We start from the raw sequence: 12,211 nt of genomic DNA on the forward strand, positions 1-12,211 counted from the left end.
AAAAAGTCAACCAAGTTTAGAAGGCATGATCTGCCTTTGACAAAGCCAAACTGGGATGGATCCAAAGTCTGCAAATTCCCTATGTCTTTATTTATGAGGTCCATTATGATCCTCTCCATGGCTTTGCAGATAAGGCTTGTCAAGCTAATGGGCCGGTAATTTCCAGGGTCGGTGGAGGCACGCCTTTGTGAAGTGGGACCACAGTTGCAGTGCGCCACTCCCTGGTGCGTGTCCAGAGGTAAGACTATGATTAAACAGCTGTCCTAGCTGTGGGTTTAATTCCTCGTTGAGTTCGTGGAGCACACAGCGGGGACACCATCAGGTCCCATGGATGCTGTGTTTTTTGCTTTGTAGAGAGCAGTTCTCACTTGGGCGTTGCCCCCCTGTATGAACACGTACACAAATGCATGGATCTCGCCATACCCAAAAGAACCAAGATGCTCTCCTCCAAAAAAGGAAGTCAGTCTGGTGGTCTCCTGCCATAAACAAACTCTACAACAGAAGGTGGAAACCGATGCAGAACAAGGTGAAGTCCCAAGACTAGAAAAACTTCCTTGTCAGCCTCAACAAAAAGTTGAGATCCTTCATCAAATCCTCGAAAGCTAACTATGAAAACAATTGCAGCAGATAGTAAAGACGACCAGAAGGCCTTCTATAGTTATGTAAAGAATCTCCATGGCAATACTCAGATTTGCTCTGAGCTACTGCACAATAGTACCACCTGTACCGAGCCAACAGATATTGCCAATATACTGGCTGACAGATTCAGTGCCAGCTTTACCCCTCTCTCCCCTCCCAAAGGACCAGTCACAATACCAGTAGATTGCCAGGCACCCTGTATTCCTGCTGCACAGGTTAAGACAGCACTGTCCAAGGCCAAGAATACAGCTTCTATGGGACCTGGCAATATCCCTGGCTGTGTTCTGCATGAGCTACAGAGTGAACTGGCACCTCACTTATGTGCCCTGTTTAATCACAGCCTCATCTCAAGCTTTGTCCCTACTGAATGGTGCACTGCTACAGTCATCCTTCTACACAAAGGAGTGACTACAGACTCTGGGAACTATCGCCCCATTAGCCTGACGAGTCTGATATGCAAAGTAATGGAATGCATCATCATGGACCTAATAAACAAGGATATAGGAAATCTCCAAACTCTGGATCCCGCACAGTTTGGTTTTGTGAAGGGTAGATCATGCCTGCTCAACTTGGTCAACTTCTTGAGTAAGTCACCAGAGCTGTGGATGAAGGCAAGGTGGTTCATACGGCCTACCTTGATCTGGCCAAGGCCTTTGGTACTATTCCCCACTCAGGAATCATAGAAAAACTTACTAAGCTATGCATCAACCCCTATATCACTAGGTGGGTTGCAAACTGGCTCACAGGTAGAACCCACAGTGTGAAAGTAGTTGACTCCAAGTCAGACTGCTGACCAGTCATGAGTGGAGTCCCACAAGGTTCAGTCCTGGATCATCTCCTGTTTGGTATCTGCTTCTCTGAAGTCCAGGACAACACAAAGGGACTATGGCTGACAAGGTTTGCAGACAATTGCAAGTTGGGAGCTATTATTAACTCCCGAAGGGATGCTGACATCCTACAGAAAGGCCTCACTGAGACCAACGACTGCTGTCAGAACCATGGTCTTAAGCTCAGTGTCAAAAAATATGTCATCATCCCCTTTGGGAAAAACCTGGTTCCCATGAATTACCACATCGATGGTAGTCCACTGAACACAGAAGGTGTTATAAGAGATCTGGGAATGCAGGTTGACAGCAACCACTCTTTTGACCCCCACATTGCCGCCGTGGTCAGAAAGACCTATGTGGCACATCTCATTACTAAGGGTTTTGCATCCAGGAAGAGAGGTCATTGTCTCCCTCTACTCTTCCCTCATTAGGCCAATCATTGAGTACAATGCCCCATTTGGCATGTACCTCACTAAACACCTGCAACAACTGAAGAGGCCATACAAGTACCTCACAGAGAGGATACTAGGTCTTAAACATTTGTCCTATATGGACAGACTAAAAAAACTCCAACTATTCTCTGTCTCATATCGCCTATTTAGAGGTGATTTCTGCTTGACTTACAAAGCCATGTCTGACCCAGCTCTGTTAGAAATGCAACATATCTAAAGAAATCCAATCCCTCTGCACCACATGCTCGAGACCTCAACCTCATTAACACAATCAACAGAACCTGCTGGAGGGACAGGTTCATAACCCAGAGATTGTCCATGCTATGGAATAGACTTCCCATACATGTCAAGCAGAGCACCTCACTGGCCCTCTTCAAGAGAAATCTTGATGAGTGGATGGGAAATAGAAATTCACCCCAGTGATTACTCCAGTGACTTTACTTGACTGAGGCACTGGGAACTAAGGTTGGGTGGCACAGTGCCAGGGTAATCGTATGGGCTAGGCTTGTAAAGGCTCCAGGGCCATTAGGCTAGTACACACCTATGAACCTATGAACCTATACCATCCGCCTAGGTATGCAGTTTAAGCATGTAGAAAACAGTTGAAGTAAAAGTTTGTCTCCTTCCAGCAGAAGCGCTACACATTATAATACTATTTTTAGCAATGTTTGAAATGAAATAAACAGTGAGAATTAACTATAAATATATGGCATGGAACTCTAGTGGTAGCTCATAAAATGCAGCAACAATACGGCCGTATTTCCTGGTATGTATAGGTCAGCTAATATAGCAAAACAAAAATATCAACTTCAAGCTACTTCACATGGAACATTGATTTAGCAGCTTAGTGATCCAACAAAACATTTTTAGCTGAAAGGCAAATTAAGCATGTGGCAGAAACTGGCAAACTTAACAGAATAGAAAACAATTACCAAAAGATTGTATCTAAACATTTAACATCAGCTGCATAGCTTGAAACACATGAACAATAGTAAAACTCGGTAAACAACTGGTGAAAGTACAAAGTTAATGTAAAAGGCTTACTTAAGAGTTGGCAGGTCTGTGTGTCTGGATCAGTACTTGTACATCACCCAGGGCATTCAAGATGGCTAGTGGAATAGTACAGAGAAAAAGGGAAGGTGTCAAACCAGTGATGGTTTTTAAATGGTGCAAGGCATCATGGAAGCAGCTAGGTAAGCAAATGATAGAGTAGGAAGGGAGGTTGAAAAAAGGGGAAAGGCTAGAGAGATGGGCTGGAATATTGTGGTTTTCTTTGCTCTTATACAGGGGGAAGTGGAGGGAAAATTGGATGGCCCAATCCCTTTGCACAGCACTGTAAAGAAAAACAATCAGTAAGGTAAGTAATGTTTGAAAATAGAGCTTGAATAATGAAGAAGAAAGTACAGAGGAGTTATTTTTAATAGGTAATTTCAGGAGAGTGATGGAAGGGCAAACACTGCAATAGAAGCAGAGAAAGAAAAGTTTAAATGACTAAGCTGTCTTGTATTGAGGAGTAGTAAAGCTATATATAGGTGAATAGTATTGTCAGGATCCTATACTAACTGTTTACAAAGGCTGCCAGTTCATAGGTTCATAGGTTCATAGGTTCATACTAGGCTATCTGCCCGAGGGCATTTACAAGCCTAGCCCATAGTTTTGTGGCTTACGCCACCCCTTTAGTATGGGAAACTATACCCATTATTTTGCTGTGCCTCTGTTGAGCAGTGACACTGAGGTAATCCCTGGGGTATATCTAGATCTCCATCCATTGGTCAAGATTTATCTTGAACAAGGCCAGCGAGGTGCTCTGCCTCACATATACCGGGATTTTATTCCACAGCATAGGGAGTCTTTGGGTGATGAATCTATCCTCCAGCACGTCCTATTAATAGCCGTGTCGAGGTTTAAGTCTCCGCCCTTGTGACTCTGACAGATCTAGATTTTTGAGGTGAAGCATATTCATCAAATCTGGGTTTGACATGGCCTTGTATGTTAGGCAAAGGTCACCTCTGAGCAAGCGGTGGCGACTGAATAGAGCTGGAGTTCTTTCAGTCGGGCAGCATAGGACAGATGTTTGAGACCCTTTATCCTTTTGGTGAGGAACTTTTGTGGCCTCTCCAGCTGCTGCAAGTGTCGGGTCAGATACATTCGAATGGGGCATTGTACTCAATCATTGGTCTGATGAGTGATGAGTATAGGGAGACTATGACCTCCCTTGATCTAGATGAGAATCCTTCATGATAAGGTGGGCAATGTAGAAGGTCTTCCTAACTACTTTAGCTACATGGGTGTCGAATGACAGACTACTATCAACCTGGGTCCCCAGGTCCCTGATAACTTCTTCTGTGCTCAGTGGATTGCCACCTATTTGGTAGCTAGGGTAACCTTGTTTTTCGAAGGGTATGACTATGCATTTTTGGCATTTAACTTTAGAGCCATGGCTCTGGCACCAGTTATCCGTTTCTGTGAGACCCTTCTGAAGGATATCTGTGTCCAGATGTGTTTTCTACTATGGCACCCAGTTTGCAGTCATCTGCAAACTTTGTCAGCCATAACCCTCCTGTGTTTGCTTGTACTTCGGAAAAGTAGATGCCAAACAAGAGTGGGCCCAGGACTGAGCCCTGTGGTACACCACTTGTGACAGGCTTTGAGTCTGACATGGAGCCAGCAACTCTGACCCTGTGGGTTCTGTCACTCAGCCAGTTTGCAACCCATCTTGTGATGTATGGGTTAACATTTAAGCTGATGAGTTTTTCAATGATACCAGTGGGGTATTGTATCGAAGGCCTTCGCCAGATCGAGGTAGGCTGTATGGACTGCCTTTCCCTCATCAATGGCTTTGGTGACTGTTTCAAAAAGTCAACCAAGTTTAGAAGGCATGATCTGCCTTTGACAAAGCCAAACTGGGATGGATCCAAAGTCTGCAAATTCCTATGTCTTTATTTATGAGGTCCATTATGATCCTCTCCATGGCTTTGCAGATAAGGCTTGTCAAGCTAATGGGCGGTAATTTCCAGGGTCGGTGGAGGCACCGCCTTTGTGAAGTGGGACCACAGTTGCAGTCGCCACTCCCTGGAGTGCGTATCCAGAGGTAAGACTATGATTAAACAGCTGTCCTAGCTGTGGGTTTAATTCCTCGTTGAGTTAGTGGAGCACACAGCCGGGGACACCATCAGGTCCCATGGATGCTGTGTTTTGCTTTGGAGAGCAGTTCTCACTTGGGCGTTGGAGATGTTTGGGGGCTGCAATGCGCTTGGTATAGATATCTCTCCTTTTGGGGAGGGGAGAAGTTTGCACTGAACCTGTCAGCCAGTATGTTGGCAATGTCTGTAGGATCAGTAATCTTCACATCATTTTGAACTAGTTCTGAGCATATCTGGGAGTTTCCTCCCAGGTTTCTAACTATAGCTAAAGAAGGCCTTATGATTGTCTTTTGAGTCTTTAGCTATTTTTCTCTCAAAATTTGTTTTGGATCATTTTATGCAAGCTCTTAGTTTTTACTTATAGTGATCAAGGGTGTCTTACCTTTTAAGGATTTTGCTCTATCTTGTAGTAGCTTCCTCCTTTTGTTGTAGAGTTTGTTTATGGCTGGGGTCCACCAGACTGGGCGCTTGCCTTTGGTACAAAGAGTCTTTGTTTTGCTTGGGATTGCCTTACCCAGGCAGTGCTGCAGGTGCTGGTAGAAGGCATTTGTAAGTGATTCAGCGGCTTGAGTACTGTTTTCTGCCTCGGGGCCTTAAAGGAGACCACACTAGTCTTTAGAAGTGTGAAGTCGGCTTTGAAGTTCTTTACTGTGGTCTTTTTATTTCAGATGGGGGTGGGATGAGGACCTCTAGTGAGATTAGTTTGTGATCTGATCTCACCAGTGAGGGGTATACTTCGGTGTTGAACATTGTGCTCCCATGTTCGTGATGATGAGATCAAGTATGTTTTCTCCTCTTGTGGGGATGGTGACTAGTTGTTCCATGGCATTTGAGTTTATGAATTCCAGGAACTTTTGGGCTAGGGTGTTGGGCTTGAGTAGTGTTCCCAGTCTATATTAGGGTAATTGAAGTCACCTAGTATGATGGTGTTTGGTGATACATTTATCCCCTCTAGTGTTTTCAGGAAGGCCATGTGAGGTTCCTGAGTTTGTGAGGGTGGCCTGTAACATGCTACAATTTGTAGAGCAGTCTTGCCTATGGTTAATTGCACCTGGATGGTCTCCGATGCATCGTACTTTGCCACCAGTCTTGAGGTGTGGGTGTCTTTGATGAATATGGATACCTCCCCTCCTTTCTTGGTATTGTCCGGATTTTGGGGCCGGAACGCATGATAAGAGGTAAAACCTGATAGTGCTGGGGTGCTCTCAGGAGCCTTGAACCAGGTTTCTGTCACTGCACAGACATCGATGTTCTCCATACTGAGAAGGGCCTCGAGTGCGTGCATTTTGAGATTTAGACTTCTGGCATTGAGCAGCATTACCCTTAGTTTTTTTCCTTTTTTGTGTTCTAGGGTGGTAGGTTTAGAATTTGAGCCTTGCCTAAAAAAGGCACTATGGGGGTGGCAAGAGCCTTTGCCAACATCCGGAATCCCAGGGGTGACAGGTGCAAGCCGTCCCTTGCGAAGCAGCGTGGCTTGTCCAGCATGTCATCCCAGGCAGACAGACATTGGATCCCCTTTGAATGACACCAGAGTTTAAGCCAATTGTTAAAGCTGATCATCTTATCTCTGTATTGTGGCATCATTCTTGGTGAAGGTAGGATACTGCTCAAGGTCAGGGTCATACCTGCCTGGGCTACATAATCAGTTAAAGGGAATAGGAGGAGTTAGGCTGAAAAGTGGGGAAATTAGGGTGGTATGGAGTACAGAGTGCTTGGGAGACAGCAGAGGGTGATGTATGATGAGAACCATGAGTAAGAGACCGAGGTATGGAGTCAAGATTTTGCAAGAACAGAACTAATTCAGATACAGTCCCAGTTACAGGACCAGGCTTTAGGATAGTAGGTCCAGGCTTCCACTGATAGAACTAGAAAGTCTCAGGGACCAGACATGGCTTGGGATTCACTGCATCAACTGAGGTGGAGGGAGAGCTCAGTTTTGAGATTACCTCATTCCCTGTTAGAGGACATGGGTCCAGGATAGTAGGTCCAGATTCCACCGATAGAACTAGAAGGTCTCAGGGACCAGACTTGGTTTGGGATTCCCTGTATCAACCGAGGTGGACAGAGAGCTCAATTATGGGAGAGTACCTCATTCCTTGTTGGAGGACAAGGTTCCAGGATAGTACGTCCAGATTACACCAATAGAACTAGAAAGTCTCAGGGACCAGACTTGGCTTGAGATTCCCTGTATCAACCAAGGTCGAGGGAGAGAGCTCAGTTATGGGAGTAACTCATTCCCTGTTAGTGGACATGGCTCCAGGATTCCAGGATAGTAGGTCCAGATTCCACTGATAGATCTAGAAGGTCTCAGGGACCAGACTTGGCTTGAGATTACCTGTATCAACAAAGGTGGATGGAGAGCTCAGTTATGTGAGTACCTCATTCCCTGTTGGAGGACAAGTTTCCAGGATAGTAGGTCCAGATTCCACCAATAGAACTAGAAAGTCTCAGGGACCAGACTTGTCTTGTGATTCCGTGTATCAACCAAGGTCAAGAGAGAGCTCAGTTATAGGAGTAACTCATTCCCTGTTAGAGGACAGGATGAGAAATGGGCTCAGCCTCCAGGTAAGAAAAACAAAAACAGGCCCAGCTAAGCAGATAGTGGTTCATTATTTGTATGCAGCAGCTCACAGTGGTTCATTAATTCTGGCTGCTCCTTTCAGAAGAACCTATATGTATTATCTATTTTAAAAGCAAGTATGTGTATTTAAGCAGGCAGGCAAGTATTTAAGCATCTGTAGCTTTGCTGTTGTTGCATTAGGTGTGTTTTCTTTGTTATTGCATCAGGTGCGTATTCTTTGTCATTCTCTCATCATGTGGCATCAGGTGTATGTTCTTTGTTATTACATCATTGTGTGTGTGTGTGTGTGTGTGTGTGTGTGTGTGTGTGTGTGTGTGTGTGTGTGTGTGTGTGTGTGTGTGTGTGTGTGCAAAATGCCCGTGGTAAGTATACCCGGTGATTAGTGTTACTCAGGCTGAAACCTTGTACCTTAGGTACAAGGAGCAAGACCCTGAATTCCCTACCCATACTACCACTTGTGATTCCTTGTGATTCAATGACTGGAATGTTTGGCTCATACATTTGGTCTGTTCATCTTAAAATTTGTGGTTTTCTAACAAATCAGTGAAAACTGAATTCACTAAATAATGATAGCCATTTAAGTTTCAGTCTTCCTGCCTTTCAGGAAATGCATGGTAACACAAAACATCTTATTCTAGCAACTTTCCAAGATTATACAAGAAATGTTTAAAATGTCTCCCTGGATTTTGGCCCTTTGCCCCCCCCCCCCCCAATAAATTTTGGCTTTTTCCAGATTTCTTGTGCTGCAAATTTGAGAGATATTGTTGAGTGTTAAGTGGATTTTACAAGGCACTGAGAACTTCAGATGAAGAGAAGTTTAGTGCTATTTATGCCAAGTCTGCTTGTGTTGTTAGTAGCGCAATAGGTAGAATACTTGCCTTTTGATGCAGACGCTTGTGGGTTCTACTCCCACAGTATGTAGATGGATTGCTGATACTGTGCTTTGCTGTACTTTTAAAGGGGGTGGATGCGGCAGTCCTGAGAATGTCCTCTTTGACAGAGATACCTAGTAACTATGAACCTGTTATCAGTTTGCCATCCTTTCCCTATTGCAATATTACTAGCTTATCATTTTTAATGTAACATAGGCAATTTATTCCTCAAGGGCAACAGGCACTTTATTTGTAGATGAAACAATATAGCAATAACCCACGCCTGGGTGTGGATAAATCCCGCATTACCCACACCCACAAGTGGGTTATTGCTATTATACTATGACATTATTTAAGAAAAGAAATAATTGCTTTTCTTAAATAATGGCATTATAATGCCTCTTTGCTGCCCTTCGCAGCTGTCTGGTATCATGACAGTTCTGATGTACTGCGCATGCCTACGCAGTACATCAGAGCTGTGGCCAAAAGCAATGGAGAAAGCAAGATCTCCATTGCTTTTTTACTGTTTCGCTATGTTAAACCCATTTAACATAGCAAAACAGTAAAAAGCAACGGAGATCTTGCTTTCTCCGCTGAATTTCAACTTGTCTGCGCTATGTTAAATGGGTTTAACATGGCGAGACAACTAAAAATAAAGCGGAGATCTCCGTTGCTTATTTTAAAACTGTCTCATGTTAAACCCATTTAACATAGCTTTAGACATTTAAAAACAACAGAGAAAGAAAGATCTCCGTTGCTTTTTTCACACTGTGTCGCTATGTTAAAGGAGTTTAACATAGCGCGACAGCTTTAAAAAAAGCAACGGAGATCTCCACTTTTAAACCTGTGTCGCTATGTTAAACTCTTTTAACATAGCGAGACAGTGTTTTAAAAGAGACTTATGCTAATGGAAAAAGTCCGAGCGACCGGACCTTTTTCCATTAGTATAAGTTGATTTACAACATGCACGCTGGCCAATCAGCGTGCACGTTTTGGAATATTAATGGGGGGTCATGGTATAATGAAATATAACGTTGTTTGCTAGCAGCAACCTCTTCATTAGCTACAGATCTCTTTAATGTGGAATTATTTAGATGACTTTGACTTCTGCAGAGATTGTGTATATTTACTGATACTGGTGGATTATAGAAGTTTGAGTAGAGTTTTATGATAGAAATGTTCTGAATTGGGCAGCTTTGTCATTATTGGTTCATGCCTTTTGTTTCATTGCTTACTGGAAAATGTTCAAAAATAATACATTTAAAATGCACTCTAAGAAGTGTACTGCCTTATACAAGGAATATAATTTAATACAATCAGGAAGATGTGTGATATAGGGAAATATTGCCAGTCCAGCTATCTGGAGTTTTTTGAATAATTTTATGTCATTTGTGAATATCGACATGATTTTTACAGAACTGTATGTTATGTACTGAGCTAAGATGTATCCATAGTGTACCCTGCTGGAACATAGAAGATTTACTTGCAAAAGTTAAGAATAGTTGAGGTTAAGTTACTTTATAGCTGGGCCATAAACAAAAGATGTCATCTCTCAGTTTCAGTTCAGTAGCAGACACAATGTCTAAAGGTAGAAGTTTTTGTATTGTCTTGAAAGAGAAATATTACTAGGTTTCAAAGGTAAAAACATTTTATTGCTTTATGACTTCTTAGCAGCTGCAAAGTTCTAAGAGATATGTATTTCTCACACAGAGATGTTAAATTCCATTAGTTTCTATTTAGCCTGGGAACTGAAGTCAGGTAACAAAGAGTGATGTCATCCAAGCTGGTCCAGCAGTAATGTTTGTTATTAATTTGGGAACTCTCTCTGAGACTGTGCATTTTGCATTCTGTCTTGGACCTAGCAAGAGCATCCACCCATCATCACATCTGCACTTGCCTTACTATAAGTAAGTTTTTAGGGCATAGTAAGTATTTTTAGATTCAGATAGGAATATAGTAAAGATTAGTTTAGATGTTTTCGGTATTTATTTGAGACTGTCCTGCATAGTTGTTTTAAATATTTCCTGTGATTTTGAAAGTTACTGTGTTGATTGACTGAGTATTGTCTTGTTCTCTTATTATTCATTAGTAAATATATTTAAACCTATCTTTGTGGCTGATATTTGTGAGACATATTTAAGCTCTTAGAGTATTTGCATAAGTATTTGGTGACACTGTACAGGTCACTCCTAAACGGCCTTGCAAGTCTTGGTCAGACTACCATTTGAATAATAGTAACATTACACAGTAAGATTTGACACCCTTTGGTAAGGGCCTTAGAGTAGCTGATAAATAGTTGGCTGGTGACAGCTGGAACTATCTTATAGTCTGGGCAGAAAGGGACATTGCTAGTAAACCTGTGCCAACCTTCCCCAGGTCTGTGTGTGTTTGTATATAAAATCAAATCTCAAAGTGTGTGTGTGTCAGCTCCTTGGGCAGGGACACGAAGCTCTGATTAGACAAAAACTGTGTTGGAGAACTTGGCTTGGCATCTCAGCTGAAAACATAACCTTATAGCTGTGCCAGTGAGGATTCTTATTGGGGATCTGGAGAAAGAGGGAGAAACCAACCCCAGACTGACTGTGGCCTCTGTGCTATTAAGGGAAACTGCATTTACTGTGTGCGTACTTGTAATCCTTCAATTGTGTATGTCCCTCACTGTTGCCAGTGGTGACGATCGAGGCTCCTTGATTACTGGGCCAGTGCAGGGGCATCACAATGTGTATCAAAGAACACATGTATGTTTCATGTGCAAAAGGCCTATGATCTGAAAACAGCCCAAAAGTAATCTTTATCTGCCACTGGCCAGATGCATTTTCTTTGAATGCGTGTTTCAGTGCTGTTTCAATGAATGTGAGTTTCAAGGGCAGATAAGTTTTAATCTAAGTCTATTTTCATTGTGAGTTTGCATTGTTTTGGTTAGCAGATGTCTATTAGTGTTTGTGCTATAAAATGTAACTGTTTTAAATGAAATTCAAATAATCATTTTAGAAGTAAAGCAGTATGCACATTACAGTGTTTATGATAAATGTGGCAAAATAACCAAGTAATAGGACATTAGAATGTCTACATGGGGGAGGGCTGTGTATGGGGGATGGAGAGCCCCATTCGACTATGAGTTTTTGAGGGGGGGCAGCAAACTCAAAGACAACCCTGGGCGGCACAAACTCTAGCTACGCCACTGATCAGTAGGCCATGGAAAATTTCTTTTGGAGGTGCTAGCAAATTATAATATACTTTGTTAAGATTAGAATATTCCCTACCATCAATTGCCCTACTTTCACCAGAAAACCCACATACTGCAAGTCACCAAAAACAAAATCCTAAGGTTCATCATCTTCTTCCTTCCCAGTGAACACCATTGTTACACATTTCAAAAAAATGGTTACCATTTACTACAGGGTCTGGGGCCATATTTTGGTTGTCTGTTCTTCAGTTTGCAGTTGAAAATTGGTATCCCACAATTCCATGGGAGTTTGTGGGGGGGTTACATAATTATGTATGCAAATTTTATGTTAATCGGTGTACGTTTTTATATCTATTTTTTATGGGCCTTTGCCCAGATTTTTGAAGTTTCCTGGTTGAGAGGTATGTTCCAGGATAGTAGGTCCAGGCTTCCACAGATAGAACTAGAAAGTCTCAGGGAGCAGACTTGGCTTGTGATTCACTGTAGTGACTGAGGAGGAGGGTGAGCTCA

Source organism: Protopterus annectens, chromosome 3.part0 (genome assembly GCF_019279795.1).
Source record: "Protopterus annectens isolate FY-2018-M chromosome 3.part0, PAN1.0, whole genome shotgun sequence".
Taxonomy (NCBI): domain Eukaryota; kingdom Metazoa; phylum Chordata; order Ceratodontiformes; family Protopteridae; genus Protopterus; species Protopterus annectens.